The following is a 22,378-nucleotide window of genomic DNA, read 5'->3' as shown; positions in this document are numbered from 1 at the left end:
TGAGATTGTTGATGTGTAGTAAAGGAACAGAGAAGATGCTAACACAGAAGATGAATGAATAAATGAACCATTGCTCACGACAGGTCAATTTCTTGTCCGTATCTTGTTGTGCCATGACTATCTTCTATCACGATTCTTATTGGGTATGTGCATCATAAGGATCTTAAACATTACACTGACTGTATATGTTTTCCTGCATCTTTGACTATTAGAGGCAGAGGTCTTTTTCAGCAAGAGAAACCAAATGTTGATGAGTGGAAAGTTTTGAATGAATCATAACCACCAGCTTTGATCTAAGCAGCTTAAATTCCATGGTTGTTTAGCATGTCTATACCATTAGAGAAGGGTACTAGCCAGATGCAAATCAGTTTTTAGTTCTGCCACCAATGGGAGCACTCCAGACATATTTTCTGAGCCATATCACTTCTGCATGAGAAGGCAAAACATGTTTCGGCCTTGTTGCAGGTGATCAGTGAATTACTGTTACTCACCAACCAGGATGAGGATAAGGAGGTGACCAGGACCGGTATTCGCAGGGTTTGATTGAAGAGCTCGGATGGGACCTCCAACCGAGCCTCCTCTCTGTGAGGGAATAGATCTTTAAAATGATATGACCCCCTACTGATTAAAACAGTACAAGAGCCTGATCACCCAAAAGAGCGGGGAGAACACACCGCCACGGTTTACTAGCTGTAAAAATGAAGAAGAAGCGATGAGTTCTATCATTGCAGACCGGGGATGGATTATTTCTACCTCAAGACAATATCCCTGTCAAGACTATTCAAGGAACTATGACAATAGGTTGAAATGGGAAAGAAACACTCCTTACCACTAGTAGTGTTGGGATCAATCCAAGGTGAAACAAACGGCAGTATAAAATAATAAATGGGAATGTTAGTGAGGGTTCTAACCCGAACGGCACGAGGAGCGCACTAGTTCCGGGTTGGTGCACACTCTGCGCAGCGTCCCCCTGTGCACTTGTTGAAGAAAGATAAACACAATTCCCAATGTCCAATATCAGACTTGATAGAAATGTCAATGAATCCCAGACGGTAATCCTGTTAGATGTGCTGTTCGGGGCTAGGAGCAAGACTTGAAAGGGTCCTGTTAACGTGCGGGCAGCAGAAGTACAAAATCGATTTGGCAAGGCAGTCCGTGAAAACAAGAAATAGGTCCTGGTACACTAACCTGGCAGTAAAGTACAAAACAGCAGACAAGACGGTCCGTTAGGCAGGCAAAGTTCAAGAATTCCAGATTATCAAGAAAGGACGAAGACGAAACTTCAAAGGCGTCAGCAACTTCAATCAGAAGCAGCGAGCTGAATGAAAAGACTGCATTTATCCGAAAGAGAAAGCAAAACGTCAGAGCATGGTGATTGGAGGCGCAGGGCACATGATAGTGCAGTGGAGCATCATGGCACTCGTAGTTTGTTCAATCCCTGCCGCAATCTCCATTGTGAAAGGAATGGGGGAATGAAGCGCCGCATACCATAAGGAAGGAAAACATGTTTGTGCGTACCTTTTAAAGAACAAGCCCGTCTTCTGGAGTGATGTGCACGGCGGGGTGTAACAGTATCCACCCCCAAAAACGGTGCCAACCCCCTACGGGCATGGAAACGGCGCAAAAGGGCAGGCGCATGTATATTGCACAAAGGCTCCCAAGACCGGTCCTCGGGACCATAGCCCTTCCAATCAACCAGGTAGAAGGGACGACCCCTGCGCAGACGATAATCCAGTATGCCAGCCACTTCATATTCCAGGTCACCATCCACGTGCACTGGAGAAGGACGAGCCGGAAGCCTGGTGGAGGCAATACATGGTTTCAGCAGACTCACATGAAACACGGGATGCACTTTCCACGAAGAAGGCAAAGAAAGACGCACCACTGCCGGGTTGATCACGGCCGTCACCGAATAGGGACCCACAAATTTGGAAGGAGCGCACGTTTGCCAGGTATGTTCAGATTGCGCGTGGAGAGCCATACCTTCATGCCTACCGTATAATCGGGTGCAGGGATCTGATTCTTACCGGCATAGAATTTGGCCCGTCTCTGAGCCTTCAATAGGTGTCCAAGAACTGAGTCATGCACCGTCTGCATGTTCCGGACGCAATCCAGAGCTGCCGGGTTATCAATTGGAAGAGCCGGATCCAGAGGCAAGGAACGAGGGTGTTGCCCGTATAAAGCAAAGAAGGGAGAAACACCAGAAGAGGAGTGTAAGGAATTGTTGTATGCGAATTCAGCCGGTGGGAGCATCACCAACCAATCCGACTGGAACTGAAGACAGAGACACCTGAGATACTGTTCCATGGTGGCGTTAACCCTCTCTGTCTGGCCATCCGTTTGTGGATGAAAGGCCGAACTGAAATGGTCCTCGATCTGAAGCGACGCCGTTAAGGCTCTCCAGAAGCGTGACGTAAATTGGGACCCACGGTCTGAAACGATGATAGAGGGAAGGCCAAAGAACCTAAAAACGTTCTTAAGAAAGAGGGACGCCAATGCTGGGGCAGACGGGAGACCGATATAGGGAACAAATAAGGCCAGTTTCGTGAAATAATCGACCACAACCCAGATGGTGTTAAAGCCGTTCACAGGAGGTAAGTCCACTACAAAGTCCATGGATACCATATACCACGGCTTATGTGGCACAGGGAGCGGCTGTAGAAGGCCCATGGGCTTGGACCGAGTAGTTTTGCATTGGGAGCAGACTGAACAGGAGGCAAGGTAGTCAATGACATCTTTAGACATCGAGGGCCACCAAGCCCAACAGCGAATAGCCTCCAAAGTCTTCTGTTGACCGTGATGAGCTGCCGAAATCGAGTCGTGTGACCAGGTAAAAGCACGAAGACGTGCTTCTCCGGGAGGAAAGTATAGCCGACCCTGGATGTAAGACAACCCCTGAACAATGTCAAGATTGAGGTCGAGGCATTCCTTTGCATGAGTGACAACCCATTCCGTAACTATGGAACGCAAAGACGAATGTGGGGTGCATCCGCAGACCACCCTGCAGGGTAAAACCAAAGGTCGGTCAAGAATGGTACTCTGAGGATCTTGAGGCAGGCGAGACAAGGCGTCAGCACATGTATTGAGACGTGCCGGACGATAGGTGATAGTGAAGTTGAACTGTGAAAAGAAGAGGTGCCAGCGGGCCTGACGAGCAGTGAGACATTTCATAGATTTGAAAGCCAACAGACTGCGATGATCTGAGAAAACCGTAACAGGATGCTGTGCACCCAGCAAATGATGTCTCCATTCTGAAAAAGCCTCCTTGATGGCCAGCAATTCCCTTTCCGTAATGGGGTAATTCTTCTCATAGGGAGTGAGTTTCCTAGAGAAATAAGCTATAGGGTGTATTTCACCAGAATCAGGACAACGCTGAGATAAAACGGCCCCAACAGCGGATCCCGAAGCATCCGCTTCCACCAAGTATGGTAACAGTGGATTAGGGTGCTGTAGTACCGGGGCAGAGAAGAAGGCCTCTTTTAGAGCATCAAAGGCCTCTTGTGCCTCAAGAGTCCAACGGAAGGGTTGCTTGGAACTAGTCAATGCTGTCAAAGGAGCTGAGATGGAGGAGATGGAGTGTATGAAACGTCTATAGAAATTTGAGAAGCCCAAGAACGACTGAAGTGTTTTGACTGAGGTGGGAATAGGCCATTCTAAGACTGCCTTAACTTTCGAACGGCTCATTCTGATACCCTGATTAGTGAGATCATAACCAAGGAATTCGACCTCAGTGGTATTGAAGACACATTTCTCGGCTTTAATGAATAAATGGTTCTCTCGCAGTCTCTGCAGAACAAAAAGCACATGATCCTTATGTGCCTGCCTAGATGAAGAGTATATAAGGATATCATCCAGGTAGACTACTACGAACTGGTCCAAACAGTCACGGAAGATATTGTTCATAAAGGCCTGAAACGTGGCCGGAGCATTGCATAGCCCAAAGGGCATGACAAGATACTCAAACAATCCGTACCGGGTTTTGAACGCCGTCTTCCATTCGTCCCCCTTGCGTATACGTACAAGATTGTACGCTCCCCTCAGATCCAGTTTGGTAAATATAACAGAAGTACCTAATTGATCCAGAAGAAAAGAGATTAACGGAAGAGGGTACTGGTTTTTTACTGTGACCGAATTTAAGGCCCTATAGTCAATGCAAGGGCGAAGATCACCCTCCTTCTTAGGAACGAAGAAGAGCGGAGAGGCTGCAGGGGACCTGGACGGCCTGATGAACCCGTTGCTCAAGGCTTTCTCAATATAGTCTTTTAATATCTTATCCTCTGGTAACGTAAGGGAGTACACTCTGCCAGTTGGAATTTTGGCCCCAGGTGTTAAATCAATAGGACAATCGTATGGACGATGTGGTGGTAAGTGGTCGGCTCCACACTTGTCAAAGACATCACGGTAGGCCTGATATTCCAATGGAATAGTTATATCGGGAGCAGTGGTAACAGCCCCGATAAGGGCTGTGGAGGCGACTAATGCCTGACAGGAAGAATCGGGTGACACATTAGTGCTTAGAAATCATTGTTCATTGCAGAGCGGGGATGGAAACTGAACGACCCCCTTAGCCCAGTCAATGGCAGGGTTATGTTGTTGAAGCCAGGGAACCCCTAAAATGACCCGGAACTGGGGGGCCTTGATCAAGTCGAATGTTATGTTCTCGGTATGCCCTTCTTTGGTTTGCATTTGAACCAGAGAAGTGTTTTGGGTGACCAACCCAGATACCAAGGAGGTACCGTCCACTGCATGAACGGTTTCTGGACGTACCTTAGACACCATAGGCACATTATGAGAACTAGCATAGTCATAGTCCATGTAGTTCCCTGTGGCGCCGGAGTCAATAATGCTAAAGAAGAAAAAGAGATGTCAGGAGTCGCTGTAAAGACCACAGGTAAGCTAACAGGGGCAGAGGTGACCCCGTGTGAGTCCAAAGAATGTACCCCCGGCGTAGGGACTCTTACTAGCGCCGGGTTTTGGCGTTTCCCGCCTTCCCAACAGGTTTCTTTGGACAGTCCTTAAGTAGATGGTCCGCCGAACCGCAATACATACAAAGATTGTTAGATCTGCGGTGTTCCCTTTGGGCTGGAGTAAGAGCTCCCCGTATAGCCCCCACTTGCATGGGTTCAGGGGCGGACAAGGAAGAACTGGCGGTTTCCAGCAATGGAGGGGTCAAACCTGCTGGTTTGCGTTCCCCTTTTCTTTCTGCTCTTCGGGCGTCGATCTCCAAAACCAGATCCAGGAGTTCACCAAAAGCCATGGGAACTGTAGGTACGGTTGCTAATACATCTTTTAATTCCTCTGATAGCCCTTTGTAAAAGACTGCTGATTTTTTCTCTTCTGGCCAGTCCGTTTCGGCTGCCAGTTGATTAAACCTAGTAAGATAGGTAAACAGACAGGATGTCCCTTGGCGTAAGTTCAGGAACTCAAGGTCCGTAGCCTGGGATTTGTAACGAGTGTCAAAAACCCGGTTCATAGCTGCGATGAGGGCATCGCAGTCATATAGCAGGTAGCTGTTTGACTCGAGTAGAGGGTTAGCCCAGGCTGCAGCGGTTCCACCAAAATTGGAAAGGATAAAGGCAGCTTTTGTCCTTGGATTAGGGAAGGCCGTAGGGCGACAAAGAAAGTGCAGCTTGCACTGATTAATAAAGGTCCTATAATTTTTCGGGTCTCCAAGAAATCTCTCAGGAGGAGCTAACGGGAATTGGGAAGCCACCAGTACTGGGGCCGCAGCAAACCCCGATGTTGAGGGATTAGAGACCCCTGAAGTCCATGCAGAAGCGTTTGAGACGTCTATCCCCAAAACTGCGGCTGCGGAAATCTTTGTAGATTATCAATCCTGTGACTCAGAGCATCATGAGCTACTGAAATCTCAGCCCGGAGTTCTGCCACCAGACGTACCATGGCGGCTAAGGGGTCCTCTCCTTCCATATTAATAAGGCTTCTGATTCTGTTACTCACCAACCAGGATGTGGATAAGGAGGTGACCAGGACCGGTATTCGCAGGGTTTGATTGAAGAGCTCGGATGGGGCCTCCAACCGAGCCTCCTCTCTGCGAGGGAATAGATCTTTAAAATGATATGACCCCCTACTGATTAAAACAGTACAAGAGCCCGATCACCCAAAAGAGCGGGGAGAACACACCGCCACGGTTTACCAGCTGTAAAAATAAAGAAGAAGAGATGAGTTCTATCATTGCAGACCGGGGATGGATTATTTCTACCTCAAGACAATATCCCTGTCAAGACTATTCAAGGAACTATGACAATAGGTTGGAATGGGAAAGAAACACTCCTTACCACTAGTAGTGTTGGGATCAATCCAAGGTGAAACAAACGGCAGTATAAAATAATAAATGGGAATGTTAGTGAGGGTTCTAACCCGAACGGCACGAGGAGCGCACTACTTCCGGGTTGGTGCACACTCTGCGCAGCGTCCCCCTGTGCACTTGTTGAAGAAAGATAAACACAATTCCCAATGTCCAATATCAGACTTGATAGAAATGTCAATGAATCCCAGACGGTAATCCTGTTAGATGTGCTGTTCGGGGCTAGGAGCAAGACTTGAAAGGGTCCTGTTAACGTGCGGGCAGCAGAAGTACAAAATCGATTTGGCAAGGCAGTCCGTGAAAACAAGAAATAGGTCCTGGTACACTAACCTGGCAGTAAAGTACAAAGCAGCAGACAAGACGGTCCGTTAGGCAGGCAAAGGTCAAGAATTCCAGATTATCAAGAAAGGACGAAGACGAAACTTCAAAGGCGTCAGCAACTTCAATCAGAAGCAGCAAGCTGAATGAAAAGACTGCATTTATCCGAAAGAGAAAGCAAAACGTCAGAGCATGGTGATTGGAGGCGCAGGGCACATGATAGTGCAGTGGAGCATCATGGCACTCGTAGTTTGTTCAATCCCTGCCACAATCTCCAATGTGAAAGGAATGGGGGAATGAAGCGCTGCATACCATAAGGAAGGAAAACATGTTTGTGCGTAACTTTTAAAGAACAAGCCCGTCTTCTGGAGTGATGTGCACGGCGGGGTGTAACAATTACAGCTTGATTCCCTGGGGACAGCGAGCAAGGGATCCTTGTCAATGCATACACCACCCATGTGGGCCTTGCCTTGCACGACGCTGAGATCTACATTGCCTTGCTTAGGTTTTGGTTAAGTATGTCAATGATTATTTCCGCAAATTTCATTCTGTGTTTCTTGTCCCATTCAGGATATAGGCCTGACTTCTGGATTGCGATGTGCTGCAATGGTACTCTCTTTTGCTCATCTTTGTTAACACAAACATCGACCCCCCTAGCCACCATCATCTCACTGGCTGACACCCTACCCTGTTCCTGCCCAGGAAGTAGGAGATCTGTGTTTCTAATTAGAGAGCTTGATTTCAGTAGTGCCACTGACCACCCAGGTGACTAACTCCCTATTTTCCCTTTTAGATTCAACCTGTCAGACTTCTCCAATGTTCTCCTTTTCCCCTCTTCTTTTAAGCTCTCTTTTTCCTTCTCTTACTTTCAAGCTTTCTACTTACACTGCCACACAAATGTGCTTTATTCACGTTACCAATGTTATGCACGTGACCTTAATTAAGCCTTGAGAAAGTGCCTAATAGTGCAGTACATTTCTACAAAACTTAACAAACAGCAACCTTTCGGCTGTTGTAACAGCCCCCACAGCTTTAGCTGCCTACTACATTGAAGGTGTAACTTTACACTGACTACTGCTTCTTCCAGTAGAACACCAAAACAAATTAGAAAATACAAATTATCAGCAGAATTCGGAGACAAATGAAAGTGCTCTGAATAGCATGGTTTCCAACCTCATGTTAGCTTTATCTCTTTTAATGAAATATGTATACTTAGCACAGAATAAATATACATCCCGGAAAAAAGTACTACTCTTTTCCGCTGTTCACTATATATTAATCGTGGTTTCAGTAATGTCCTCATTATTGGATTAGGATAAATGTCTGCATTCTTTGCATGCACATACTGTGACGGTGCGGTTAGAGTTTGCCCCTGTCATCCACGCTCTGCAGTGGCTCTCCATGCTGGCTATGGTTATATTTAAATCTCAGCTATTGGCACATAGTACCACTTTCCTACTTACTGGGCCTGATTTTTCTGAATACTAAAATCAATCCTTATTTCACCTGGTTCCCTTCATCTGAAAAGCTGTATTTCCGAGTTTGATGTGTACATGGCTGGGTGGATGAGCCTTTTCTGCATGGTCTCACAGCGTTTGGAACAGCCTGCAGTTGGTCATCCAGTCACAGACTAGAGCTGCACTGTTTACATGCATCGACTCGCTGCGGTTTTCCATAGGGACGAGAGTATGGGAAGCCGTTCAGGTCAAAATGACACCTTTATGAATGTGACATATTGCAATGAATACAACATGAATTGAAATGAGTAAGGCATGCATTGAGATGACTAAAACATGTATTGAAATGCGTATGACATGTATTGAAAGGAGTATGACAGGTATTGAAATTCAACGAATAAGACATGCATTGAAATGAATAGGACACCAATTGAAATGAATATGACACACATTGAAATGAGTTTGACACACGTTGATGTGAATATAATATGCAATGGAATGAGTAAGACATGCATTGAAAGATAAGGCATGCATTGGAATGAATATGACATCCCTTGAAATTAATATGACACACATTGAAATGAATATGACACACAAAGTGAATACGGCATGCAATGGAATGAATACGACATGGATTGGGATGAATATAACACCCATTGAAATGAATATGACACACATTGAATTGAATGTAACATGCATTGGAATGAATAGGACATGCAATGGAATAAATATAGACCCACTGAAATGAATGAAGCACACGTTGAAGTGAATATGGCATGCAATGGAATGAATATGACACTCATTGAAATAAATGAATATGACACAGATTGAAGTAATTATACCATGCATTGGAATGAATAGGACATGCATTGGAATGAATAGGACATGAATTGAAATGAATATGACACCCATTGAAATTAATATGACACACATTGAAGTGAATGTAGCATGCGTTAGAATTAATATAAAATGCATTGGAATGAATATGAGACCCACTAAAATGAATATGGCACACGTTGAAGTGAATACGACATGCAATGGAGTGAATATGACACCCATTCAAATGAATATGGCAAAGATTGAAGTGAATGTAACATGCATTGAAATTAATATAACATGCATTGGAATGAATAAGACATGCATTGAAATGAATAGGACATGCATTGCAATGAATATGACACCCATTGAAATGAATATGACACACATTGAAGTGAATGTAGCATGCATTGGAATTAATATAAAATGCATTGGAATGAATATGAAACCCACTGAAATGAATATGGCACACGTTGAAGTGAATACGACATGCAATGGAGTGAATATGACAACCATTCAAATGAATATGGCAAAGATTGAAGTGAATGTAACATGCATTGAAATTAATATAACATGCATTGGAATGAATAAGACATGCATTGAAATGAATAGGACATGCATTGGAATAAATATGACACCCATTGAAATTAATATGACACACATTGAAGTGAATGTAACATGCATTGAAAAGATTAGGACATACATTGATAATGGTGTAATTTTGACCTGAATGGCTTCCCACACGAGAGAGAGTGTGTGAGAGAGAGTGTTTGTGTGTGTGTGTGTGTGTGTGTGTGTGTGTGTGTGGAACATGTGTGAGAGTGCACGCATGTTATGTTTTTTGTGACTACCTAATTATAAATATACATACTGCATAGTAAAGTGCATACATTATATACTAAGAAGCTATATATCATACATTGTATACTGAAATCGATATGCTGCTCACAGACATACATATATTATTTCATACTGAGATCTATACATATTGTGATACAGTATACATTGAAATGTATACATCATGCACTCAGGTAGATACATTGCATACTGAGATGTATACACAGTTTTTTTAAATGCATACATCATATATGGAAATATATAAGTACTTGCAGTGTACACTGAGAAACATACACTGTATACCAAAATGTACACACCTTACATTGAGATCTGTTAGGGAGAATTCTCTTATAAGGCTAATTTCCCAAAACTAGTGAGTCCCCCAGCAGCTTTTCTGGATTTTTGGGGTTTGTTTTTTTCTCCTGCTAAGAGTGAGACTCTTTTTCTCCCACTCTTAGGCATGATTTGAAGTATGTCTTTGACTTATTGTATGCTTATGGGTTATGGGGTCTTTTTACTCCATAGGGTATCATCTGTTTTAGGGTATGTGTTACACAGCACCCTCAGTGCAGTAGCACAGGGGTGTCATAGTGACCCCCAAACATAGACTCCATACCTTGGGACTGACTACTGTCTCCCAGGGCATGTAAAGTCATCATTGGCTTTACTAGTCCATAATTGTGAATAGAACCAGTACAAACCATCATATTGTGGAAGTACTGGAAGGGGTTAATTCGATTGCCCCTGGGTCTGTTTCTAAGGGGACACTGTCCAGTCCCCCCTTGTTGAGTTTCTGGCTGGTGGCAGTGGTCATCACGCAAAATATTCCACCGGAATATTTCCTATGAGATTTTACCATTGGTTTTAAATGCACCACTTTTTGGTGCAATGTTGAAGATACCGCCGGTTTATTTATTTAATATAAAATCACCGGTTGGGTCTTTTCGCCAGAACTCTTTTCCAAAATGGCGTTTGTGTCCGTCTCTGTAACTCTAACCAAGGTCGGGCCCTTTGTTCCACTTTTGGCGGGCTTCTCCACAGAAGCCCTCCAACTGGTGCCACTCTAGGTTCCACAGGATGTGTGGGTGGGGGAATTGGCACCCTGGACTGCGTTGCCTTAGTAACCCAAGTCACACTCTGTTCTGATTGGCCCAGTAGTGAGCCGCCCGGCTCACCACTTAGCATGTATGAGTGACAGCTAGGCTGTTGAATCAGGGTTTTTCTGCATAAAAGCAGGGCTTTTGGGACTGGAACTTGAGAAGTTGCCACAGGACCTAAGAAATCCGAAGAGGGGAGAAGCTGAGCCATCTGCAATGACAACACCACCCGTGGAGGCCTGCTGCAACGACCTCACCACTTTCCCGACGACAAGAGAAGATCTTCTGCTGTAAGAGTCTTCTCCCTTTGAGCTGGTGGGGACAACCAGTTTGCCATTCGCCTTCCAGGACGTCCCTTGGTCAAATCGCCAGTGCCAAGCACCCCGGTGGCCGGATAGCCAAGCTTCACCACTGTGACCGCAAATAAAAGGAACGCACCTTTTTTTTACCGAACGAACTCTGCGGCTGGTCTCTTCCCTGGGCAGTGCAACGACTCCAAGTTTCCTCCTCGACCAGATCTTCTCTTCCCCTGGTCGAAACCAGGAATTGCACCCGCTGCCAGGAACAACTGCCACGGCTGGAGCTTCCTCACTCTTTAAGGTACTGTGTTCCGCCTGGCCTCCCTTTCCGCGGATTGCTAAAGGTGACCCTTAAATCGTTGGCTTTCCAACTGGGTTGGCACCCAGACCTTCTAACTTTATCTTTCACATCAAACCAACCTCCTTTGAACATTTCTGCAAAGACTTGAGTGCTTTTTAAACTGTGTGATCTTGGGCACATTTCGCCTTGCTCCATTTAAAGTGGGCCTGGCCTATGAACTTTGGCTCTAAAGTAGACTCTGCTTTCACTAACTTGCTGTGGTCTTAGAAAAGTGTTGGGAACTGTTTTATTTTCATGGCCTGCCTTTTTCCCTCCCTTTAACTTAATTATTGGAGTGCCATCTAAGTTACGCGCTCACATCTGTTTTTACAAATAGTGGTGTTTTGACCTAGACTTGTCTAATACTTATTAAGGGAGGTGTGTATACTTTATCTGACTGTGTTTGAACTTGCTTTGATTTAGAGTGCTTAGTGTATTTCCTAAAGTGTGTGTTAAATAAATAATTATATACTTTTGTTACCGAGCTCTGGTCAGTGTTTGCTTGCTCTACTGTGTTTCTAGCCCTATTGTGTATCCTCTTTATACTGCCCTACTCATCTTGAGAGAAGCCTGACTGCTCAGCCACAGCTACCAGGTAAATCTGGGTGGTGCAGACTGCTACCAATTGGGTTTACTGCTTACTCCTGTCGTCTTAATCTTCTTGCAGTGTTCCCCAAGGGAACTGCACAGGATTCTGCCTAACAAGATCCATACATTGTTTATTTAAATCTATACACTGTACACTGAGATACGTACACTTCAGCCTATTCATGTCCCTAAGGCTCCGTACCGGTCTCTATAAAGGAATTCATCTGGAACTGAAACACGTGGGCAGATACAGCCTCGCCGCTCTGCTCCGTGGAGGCGCCACCGCTCTGCTAGTTTCGTTGCTCTCCTTCAGCACAGTCTCCACAGGACAGCCATTTTAGTTACAACATTCTGTTTTTGAAGGGTCCCATAGCAGCAAGGTATCTCCTGTCTCATTCATGAGGGCCAGGCGGGTCGGTACAGCTCCATTTCATGATCTTATCAAAATGGAGCCCTAGGCATTCTTCCCTGCTGGAGCCCATCATTCAACTTGCTCACACTGTAAAAAAAAGCATAATTAATCTGCATGTTTGCCTTTGATTTTCAATGGGTTCTGTAAGCATAATGTAAATCGCCCACGATACTCATTCCACCCTAGTTCAAAGCTTCATAGAGCCGTGTAGATTATTTTATAGATCGGTGTGCTCATAGTATAACTTATTCCTCTTTCTTTTTTGTTATTTAAAGGGGGTTCTCCTTCATTGTAAGCCTTTAAAAGTCTGCTCTTAATAGTTACAAAGTTGCCATTATTGAAGCAAAAAAAGTATTTGCCAATGTGACAGTTCCTCAAAGGGTTGACACAACTAGTGAAGTCGAGTACCGTTCAGAAAGCATCTTCTCCCCTGTGGTGTGTACTCAGCCACAGGAATCACCACAGCACCAGTATCCAAAACCACTTTGAGGGCAATTCTGAGCTTGTTATAAGAAGAGTGGAAATATGACATTATCCCCTCCAGTTTCCAGCACCGACATTCTGAAGTGGCTGGAAGTATTGCAGGGGCGATGTCATGCTTTCCAGCAGCAAAAGATGCTTAAATCTCTCGTGTGGGGAACACATGTGCTCCAGTGGCATTACGAGCATTTCTTAAAAGACTGCCACTTTTCAAATTTCAGAACGTTTTCTTAAACTTTCATTAAACTAGAAAATTGGTGCTGCAGTCTAAGAAATGCTATATTTATAAAGGCAAAAATTGTGTACTAGAGTTTAACGGCACCTCACAGGTGCTGTATTTTAACTCTTTTTTTAAAGTGCTAATCGTGTGCTGTTTGGAGGAGAATCCCCTCCATGTGGCTGCCCTGCATTCCTGATGGTTGCTAGGACTGTTGTCAAGCCTAAATCAGACACATCCAAAAGCTGAGGCTTTCATTATCTGAATATGGTGTTTGCATGTAAAGTGTTCCTCCATGGAAAAACACTTTCCTACGTTTGCACGCATCTCCAAAATGGACCTTTGCCTTCAAGCCAGTAACAAGTGATACAACTGTGATTATCGTCAAGTGCTTAAACGCCACTACAAAACACTTTCATTATCTTTTTTGAAATTACATGCAACCTGGGGTTCGAACTACAGTCAAAGTGTGGTTCACAGGTCGGGCACTTCACCACTACACCGTAGAACCTAGCGAACGACTAAAGGTGAAATGTCACATTTCTGGACTGCACTCTCCAGGGAAAACATTGACATTGATTCTTGGGGTTTAAAACGTGCACACTTTTAAAAAATTTCAAACCTTATTTGAAGAAAATATCCTCTCATAAATGTTGATTTTAAAACAAAATGTTTTATTGTAATGCTGGTTGTGTAAAACAACCTTATACAAAGCACCACAATTACATTGATCTCATTAATAACAGGAAAATGAGTCAGGGTGACAAAAACACATATTTAAACACTCCAAATTGTTAGACAGCACATTCCCAAGTCTTATTAAAAAACATAAACAATCCTGTTATCTCCCTGGCCCTCCCCTCCAACTCCTTAAAAAAGAAAATATTAAAATTAAACTTAAATTTAAGATCTTAATCATTTGACACTTTCTACAGTAACAATCATTCAATCTTTCAAGGATTTTAAATGCCAATGCTTAGAATAAAATCCAGTCATCCTTTAAAATTTGTTTTACACAAAATGTGACACCCAAATCCTTCATGAATTTAAGAACGACATCTTGAATGAAAGTGCAATCATTCACCTTAGCCCACCCCCCTGCCGTTTTCATTAGACCATGTACTTGCATGACTAAAGCACATTTTGTACACTACTTAGAAGCCAAATCCTTCTCAAATTTAAAGTGCCTATGCTTAGAATAGGGTGCAATCAGTGGTCAAAAAGTACAAAAAGAAGTAACTATGTTCCCTGCTGGCCCGCCCCCACAAACCCCATCCCGACACCCCCTCCCACACCCAATACAAACCCCACACCTGGGTCCCGCCTTTCCTCAATTCTACCCCCAACACTGTGTAAAGGTGGAAAGAAACAGAGCGAAAAAAAAATGCAAAATAAATTTTACATGACCCCATTAACTTTAGTTGTTGCCCCCACAGCATATAGCTTTACGCACCCTCCCCTTTCTAATCACCCACCATTCGCACCTCTGATGGGGCTTGCTAAAGATTAGAGCCACCCCCCCCCCCACCTACCCCTGATGCAGTGCACTGAAGTACATGTTTTAACTTCTCTTACACTTATTTTAAAGAGAAACCATTCCGGAACAGTTTCTTTTAAAAATTAAAGTATAGGAACAGTGAAGCTTAATACAAAAAAAAAGTAGAGGAGCACTGCTCCCAACTGCTCCCACCCACTTCGACCAATGGGTGCAATTATGATTCCAACCCTACAGTCCCTATTATTTAACTACCTATTCCGATTAGCCCCGATGCCTTGAGCAGTTTAATCACACTACATGTCAAACCAGTCCCTTCCCCACTCATAGCTCTATTATAAAATTCAAAGACATCTTCCTGCAAGTACTTAGCCCACAACGCGTTCTGTAATGGTAGCAGAGTTTCACATTCCACGATTACGTGCAATCTTGTTTGGAGAACACCTTGACTCTTACAGCAGGCACGCTCCCCTGCAGAGATATTATTAACGAAGCGCTAAAAACCTTGGTGTCATCTTTGTCTCATCACAGACCTGGCCAAGAAGGCCCACTTTTAGCTGCACCTCCTCAGAGGAATTCTTCCTTTCCTCATCTTCCCCCAGAAACTCAAAGGTCTCCAGAGCTCTGGTCCTCTCCAGGCTGGACTACTGCAACAGCCTCTTCCTCATTCTGCCTAACATCTCCCTTCGCCCCCTTCAACTAATCCAGAATAGAACTGCAAGACTTATCCTTGACCTCAAGCCCAGGGACTGCATCTCCAGCCCTAAAATCTCTCCAAAATGCTTCACCCAAGAGCCTTCTGAAATCTGGTTAGTTTGTAGCTGATCATGTGATTGAATACTCTTATTGATCAGTGCCCAAAAATGACAGGCGTTCTTTTCCACCAAAGTTGTTAGCATTATTTCTCCTTCGCTTTGAAGTTTAATGTTTGTGGCTCGTAGCTTTGAAGTTTAATGTTTGTGGCTCGTACACCAATTTTTAAATGTTTTAACTTCCTTATTTCTTCAATACACAGTGGATTCATCCCCCCTTTACACGATCAGCCCTAGTATTCCTTCTCAACTCCTTCATGTTCCTTAGGGCTGTGTGAAACGGGTGCGAAGGGCAACTCACAAATACCCGTATTCCCTAATGAGAACAGCCAAAGCCTTGAATGAATCCCTGAACATTTTCTATTGTCACAATTTAACACTTTTCCTCCCAGGACAGGCTACAAAAATGGTTAAAAAATGTTTTGTTAAACTTCTCAGGGTAGGCATTTCTTTTTGCCAAACGATTTCCACCGTTATTTAACAACGAATTACTGCACCCCCTATTAATCACCTCACTTATTCCATAATACAATTTTGCAGACACAGGATTATGGTCCCTGACCTCAGACTCCCCAACTTTCATTTCATAGCAGGAAGCAGAAAGGGACTCTAACAGGACTATATAATCAGCGTGTAATGCGGACGCTCGCGCACTCCATGTAGCTCTAGGTGGAATATCGCCTGTCACCACAACATTGATATATCTCATATTCCACCTATTAAAAAAGGTGAACCATCTTTTTCAAATTTTTTCCGTATCTTTTCTCTTGGTCATGGTCCGGGGACCCTTACCTACTCTATTTCCGTGCACATCTGCTAAAGAATCTACGTTTAGATCTCCTGCCAAAATCATATGCACTCCCCCTTCGAGACCAGGATAGCCATCGCAAAGTTCATTTCAACTGTTCAAAAAACCCTCCAAACTGACTACCCACTGATTCCAGTAGGTGCAAACAATTAGAATTGGACTTACCATTCCTGGAATATATGGCCAGACCTTTGCCGCCAACAACCCATAAGTTTCTTCTGAGCTACCCCAATATTATTAAGCATTGAGCTTCTTACTGCTATGGTGATGCCCCTTGATGGTCGGCCCCCCTTGCTCGGGGTAGCTTGCTGCCGAAGCAGCGTGCACCCATCAAATACATGTTGATTGGTTAGCCGGGTCTCCTGAGGGCAAACCAAGTCATGCGTGAATAAATCTTCCAAACGCTCCGGAGTACCCAAGAAACGATTTGAGCCCCTAGTATTCCAGGTGACCACGGACATAGAATATGTGTACCTTAAGTTGGTTACAGACCCATTATTCTGTCCCTAACTTTCGAAAATCCCCACCCAGGTTTGATGACAACCAAGCCCAGTCATGTAGGCCTACTCCCACCAACTCGAAGTTTCTCATTTACAAGGTTAATTCTCACACCGTCTGATCTAAAATCCAGCTGTAGCTGGTCAAGACAGTCAGAACCTGGGGGGAATGGGGGGGGGGGGGGGGACGTGCAATATCCCCTGATGTTATGATTCTTAGTTGGGGGATCTCATGCAATAGGCTTAGCACATTTCTTCTATTTAACACCACGTACCAGTCGGTCACTTCCAAACTTTCTAATAAAAACCTCTTTGGGGATCCACCACTCATGCTTCACCCAACTTGTCCCTTTGATTCCAATCATTGGATTCTGTACTTCTCCACGCCACCTGTTTTTCTCTCAGGGGCACTTGCTCCATGGCGTCCCCAGATTCGGACACTAACTCACTGCATAGCAATACACTCTTGTTTTTACTAGCCACAGGCTCACGTTTATAAGCACCATGTTCATTTATCGTACAGCCTTTTCTCAGGCAGTTGGTCAGATTGCCAGTAGAACCCAGTACTCTACTAAACGTAATATCCTTCATTGGGTTCTGAGTACCATCTTTACTACCTGCATCAGCCCTTATTCCTTCCTGGGAAATCCAGCCACCACTCCGCATGGCCTCTCCAGAGACCAAAGGGCCACTTAAATCACTTGGCAAGCCACAACCCGATTCAGTTTCCCCCCTACTACATGTCGATGTTTGACTCCCCCACCCGTCTTCTGCTCAGGCGCCCCCCCTCTTCTGACCCACATTCTTTGGCTACGGGCCTGCTTTCTGATGGGCCGCTCCCTCCAGGCTTTACCAATTCAGAGGAATAGGCTCGCCCTCAGAAAATTCCTTCCTGTAATGGCTCACTGTAGCTGAAAGCCCCTGTCCTTTTTAGAAAACAAAGGGAAAAGGCTAGAAGTACCCAGCAGACCAAATGCCCCTACATGGGGGTTCCCCACCCTTAAAACCCCTGTCTGAACACCTTCCAAAGCCACCGCCCCCAACGGCTGTGCAGTAATGGTTGGCAGAGGAAGGGAAAATGTTACACCAGACACACCTAGCACCACCTCGTCAGACGTAGAATACAATAAGTTGGTCGCCTCCCAGTCAATCTGCCCTGAGCCCATCCTTACCGCCCTCCTTGTCACCAACCCGCCTTCCAACAGAGGTACAAATGGGCACAGTTTGGGATGCACAATCCACATTTAAACCACAGGTCAAAAACACCTCAACCCATCGCGGGCTCTTTGTCCAGCACAATGATTTCGGCCACACCACTTTGGGTCGCGGCATACACCATTGCCACAAGCTGGTCTGTGTCCTTTCCCAACCCTAATTCCTGGGATTGGCAGTCCTGAGCCTCATCCTCTGTTAGATGAATGTTCCTTAAGAACTTTCGGAATCCAGTGGTCTGTTTTTTTTCGACCATTTTACTTCATTGCAGTTTTTCTTCCAGCTACTTCCCTCCTTTGATGATGCTCCTTGGCAGGCTCCGTCTTGCCCCTGCACAGCCAAAACGGACTCCTTTGGCTTAGCCCCTTAATTTTTTAGACGTGTTACCGTTGATGTGAGGCCACTAATGCCCTCTTCCAAAGGCTAGATGGATATTCACATCGCTCAGCTGCAGCGTGTGGGTCTGCAGCTCCAGTAGGGAAAGAACTAAGCACCATGTTAAGGACCGAGATCTCAGGAGCATTTAGCCTAACATGGCTGTCTAACTCTTCAAGAGTATGTTGCAGACCCTTATTGTTATTTTCTCCTGATTCCATTTGTGAATCAGCCGACTGAGGGCCTGATAGACTATTCGGGTGCCCCATGAGGAGAGACAGGTGGCCAGAATTCAGATGCTGATCATTCAAATTGATGGGAGCCTTATGGCCAGAGTTGCCTGGGATACCAAATTCAGTCCACTATTTTCATCTCTGAATTCTAATTCCAGCAGACTCTTGTCACTGATGATGTTAGTCAGAATATCTTCCGTGTTTTCTTTAGATCTTCTTTTCCGTCCGTGTTTGTGAATCTGCTCCGCCGGCAGTGGTGGTAGTGAAATCCTGCAGTCTTCTTTGGCCCGGGTAGGGTTTTCTACACACATAGAATTACCTTTCCCCTTTCTGCCAGGCTGTGCTTTTCTCAGCAGGTGTCTAATTGGACTGGCCACAAGTTCCCTCAGGCCTAATTCGTTTTCGGCTTCAGCACCAGGAATACTCCGATTGGCGGCTAAGTCAGGCTCCCGCTGTTCACCCCCAACACAAAGCGACTGAAAACAAAATTCTTCCACCACCGATTTTTGGGTTTCACTGTGTGCCTCCCTTAAATTCAAATCGAGCTGCTCAGAAACCTCTGCCAGACTATTATTCAAAATATGTTGTAGTAAAGACCTACCCACCTCTTGGGATTTCGGGCCCCCTCTTTCTGCCCTCTGACCAGGGACAGAGAAGAACCTCCCCACCACCCTTTCATTTGCCCTTTGGGACTCCGTATAGACATCAGATTGTCTCGGCTTAAGTCCAGTTACGGGGATTCTGCTCTGTGCCCAGCCGCGTGTATTTGGGTCATTACGCATTCTAATGGTTTCATAGTTCTTACTTCCGACCCAGAGCATTGACTAATAGCCAGGACTCTATGTCCTTCTCCGCTTCCCGGCCTAAGAGTCTTTTGCTCCTCTAGAGTTTTTCTACCACCGTTGTCTGAATCCAGACTTTGGCCCAGAGCACTGGCATTATCATTTTTAATAGCAGCCAGTAAGTGCAGCACTTTATTCAAGCTTTTCCTCTTTATATTGACCTTATTCATCATTTCACCATTTCCCCCCTCTTTTATCTTCGCTGCGGCAGGGTCGACAACATTACCAAAGTTCCCACTCCAAAATTTTTTGACTCACCCAATACCGCACAGTCCGCGGGGGATCGTAAGATGCGTTGCGGCAACAAGGGCACAGTGCAGGGCGCATTTATTACTAGTTGGTCGTCATCTCACAGCTAGTGGTCATTTTAATCTAAGCAGATAATACAGTCTGGGTTTAGATTCCCCTCGAGCACCTATTCACCATATGAGGAACAGTATAGAGATAATCAAATAATCCACTCTAGTCCACGGTCCCAATGGGAAGACTACTTACCCCACTCGTTGTAGCCACCTTAGTGCGACAGCATGCAGTACCCCCAGCCCGGAGCATGGACACAGACACTTCCTGCACCGGCAAGGGGGTTTAAGAAGGACATCCTCTTTGATGCCTCAACTGCCTTCACTGCCTTAAAGGTGCAGGATCCAAAAGCACCACACATTATACAACGCGTTGCAAAACACTTAAAAAAAAAAACAGCAATGAGCCGAAATGACTTTTCTACACATGAAAGGAGTTTCCAGCCACACAGACACTTCCTGCACTTTGCTGCGCTTTGCGCCGGCAGGGGATTTAAGAAGAACTTCCTTCTTGATGGCTCCTCCTTCGCTGATCCTCAGCTGCCTTCACTTCCTTAAAGGTGCGAGATCCCGAAGCACCACATTATACAACAAGTTGCAAAACACCACAAAATAACAGCAGCCAAAAGGACTTTTCCTGCACAAGAAAGGAGTCACCAGCCACACCGACACTTCCTGCACTCTGCGGCACTTCGCGCTGGCAGGGGATTTAAGAAGAACATCCTCCATTGCTGATCCTCAGCTGCTTTCACTGCCTTAAAGGTACAGCATCCCGAAGCACCACATTATATAACGCTTTGAAAAACACTTAAAAAAAAACTGCAGCCGAAATGACTTTTCCTGCACACGAAAGGAGTCTCCAGCCACACAGACACTTCCTGCGCTTTGCTGCGCTTCGCGCCGGCAGGGGATTTAAGAAGAACTTCCTTCTTGATGGCTTCTCCTTCGCTGATCCTCAGCTGCCTTCACTTCCTTAAAGGTGCGTATTACGCCGGGCTTGTCTCTTTAAGAGACAGTGACTGTGTCACGTGAGCTCAACACGTGACGTGTGACGCTAGGGGGAGGGAGTTCCGATGGGGAGTTCGAATGTTGTAGATAAATAAAGAAGACGTGTTTAAGGATCCTCGGAGTGCCTGTCCTTATTGTGAAGGCTCATCCGGGCCTAACAACTGGCGACGAGGCGTTTCCTCAGGCCGCCAAGTCCTCCTCCTCCTCCTCCTCGCCTCCGGCGCCCATCCTGCTCCGCAGCGCACATCGGGCACCGCCAGCCCGCAAGCGCCCGCTTCCTCCTCCGCATCTGCTGCTTCACGCCGATCCCGGCCCTGCTCTCAGCACGCGCCCCTGCGGCACCTGCGACACGCAAGAAGGACGCGTGCATCATTCCTGAAGAATCCTCCTCCTCCGCTGCAAAACGAAAAAATAAAAAAATAAAAAAATAAATCACGAACGAAACCACCGTGTGTGCTCCATCGACAGGCCTGATCCCAGGCCCTGATTCCAGTAGCAGGCCTGGCCCAAGCAGCGCAGCAGCAGGCCTAGACCCAGGCACTCATCAGCAAGCTTGATCCCAGGCCCTGACCCCAGGCCCAGATTCCAGCAGCAGGCTTGATCCCAAGCACCTGCCAGCACGCCTGACCCGGGCCCAGCCACCGCCAGCAAGTCATCGACTTCGGGGTGTATGACCATCCGCCAGCCACACCATCCAGGCTCCAGAGACTGACAGCGGGACCCCGATGAAAGGTGGGTGACACCCTGCGCCACCTGCTAGCCCACATTGCCTGCCACCAAGGCAACGGACCCCCAGATACAGTCGCCCACAGGTGAACCACACCGCCCACCGCCACAATGAGCGCGCCCCAAGATCAGCAGGCCCCGGCCCCCCCCCGCCCCAGCGGAGAGCACAGCAACCACGGCATGGCGCATGCCCCCCCCTTCTCCATGATGCCGCAGGCAGACAAAGGCCCAAGGTGGGTCGAGTGGTTGGAAGACTTCAACACCTTCATTGACGCCGCGGGAGAAGAGAAATCCCCGAGACTACGCAGCATGTTTCTGAACCTTGCGGGGAAAGACATTAAAATACTGTTGAAAACCATTCCACCAACGGAACAAGCTGACTTCCCAGCCCTTATCGCAGCACTGAACAGACGGTTGGTGATTGAACCCAACAGGGACTATGAAAGATACATTTTCAATCAGTGCACGCAGAGGGTAGACGAAACGGTCGACAAGTTCATCACCCGCCTACGAATAAAAGGCGCAAACTGCCAGTTCCACGCTTTCTCCCTAGATGAGGCCATAAGGTTGAGAGTGATTGAAGGGTGTGTATCCCAAACACTAAAGAAGCAACTTTTAAAAAAACCCGTCACGATCGATGAAGTTAGCCAGATGGCAAGGATTCTGGAGAGAGTCGAAAAGCAAGTGACGCAGATAACTGGCACCGCCTCCTTCAAACATGACAAAAACGAGACAATCGCAGCAATGCAGGCCAATAATGCCAGAACAACAGATAGAGGACCCAATCTCAACTACTCAATGACCCAAAGAACACAACGCCAGTGTTACCGCTGTGGAATGCCGTATCCCCATCAGGGACATGCCCCGCATTGTCCCAGAAATGCG

General features: G+C 45.8%; 1 protein-coding gene across 2 annotated transcripts in view; it reads left to right on the top strand.

The window, feature by feature from the left end:
* RTN1 (reticulon 1) overlaps positions 1-22,378 on the top strand; it is a 1,195,813-nt gene that overhangs the window by 892,459 nt on the left and 280,976 nt on the right. The window lies entirely within an intron of this gene.

This window comes from Ambystoma mexicanum, chromosome 14 (genome assembly GCF_040938575.1).
Source record: "Ambystoma mexicanum isolate Mex_15411 chromosome 14, UKY_AmexF1_1, whole genome shotgun sequence".
In the NCBI taxonomy this organism is placed as follows: domain Eukaryota; kingdom Metazoa; phylum Chordata; class Amphibia; order Caudata; family Ambystomatidae; genus Ambystoma; species Ambystoma mexicanum.
This window is presented reverse-complemented; position numbering and strand designations above follow the sequence as displayed.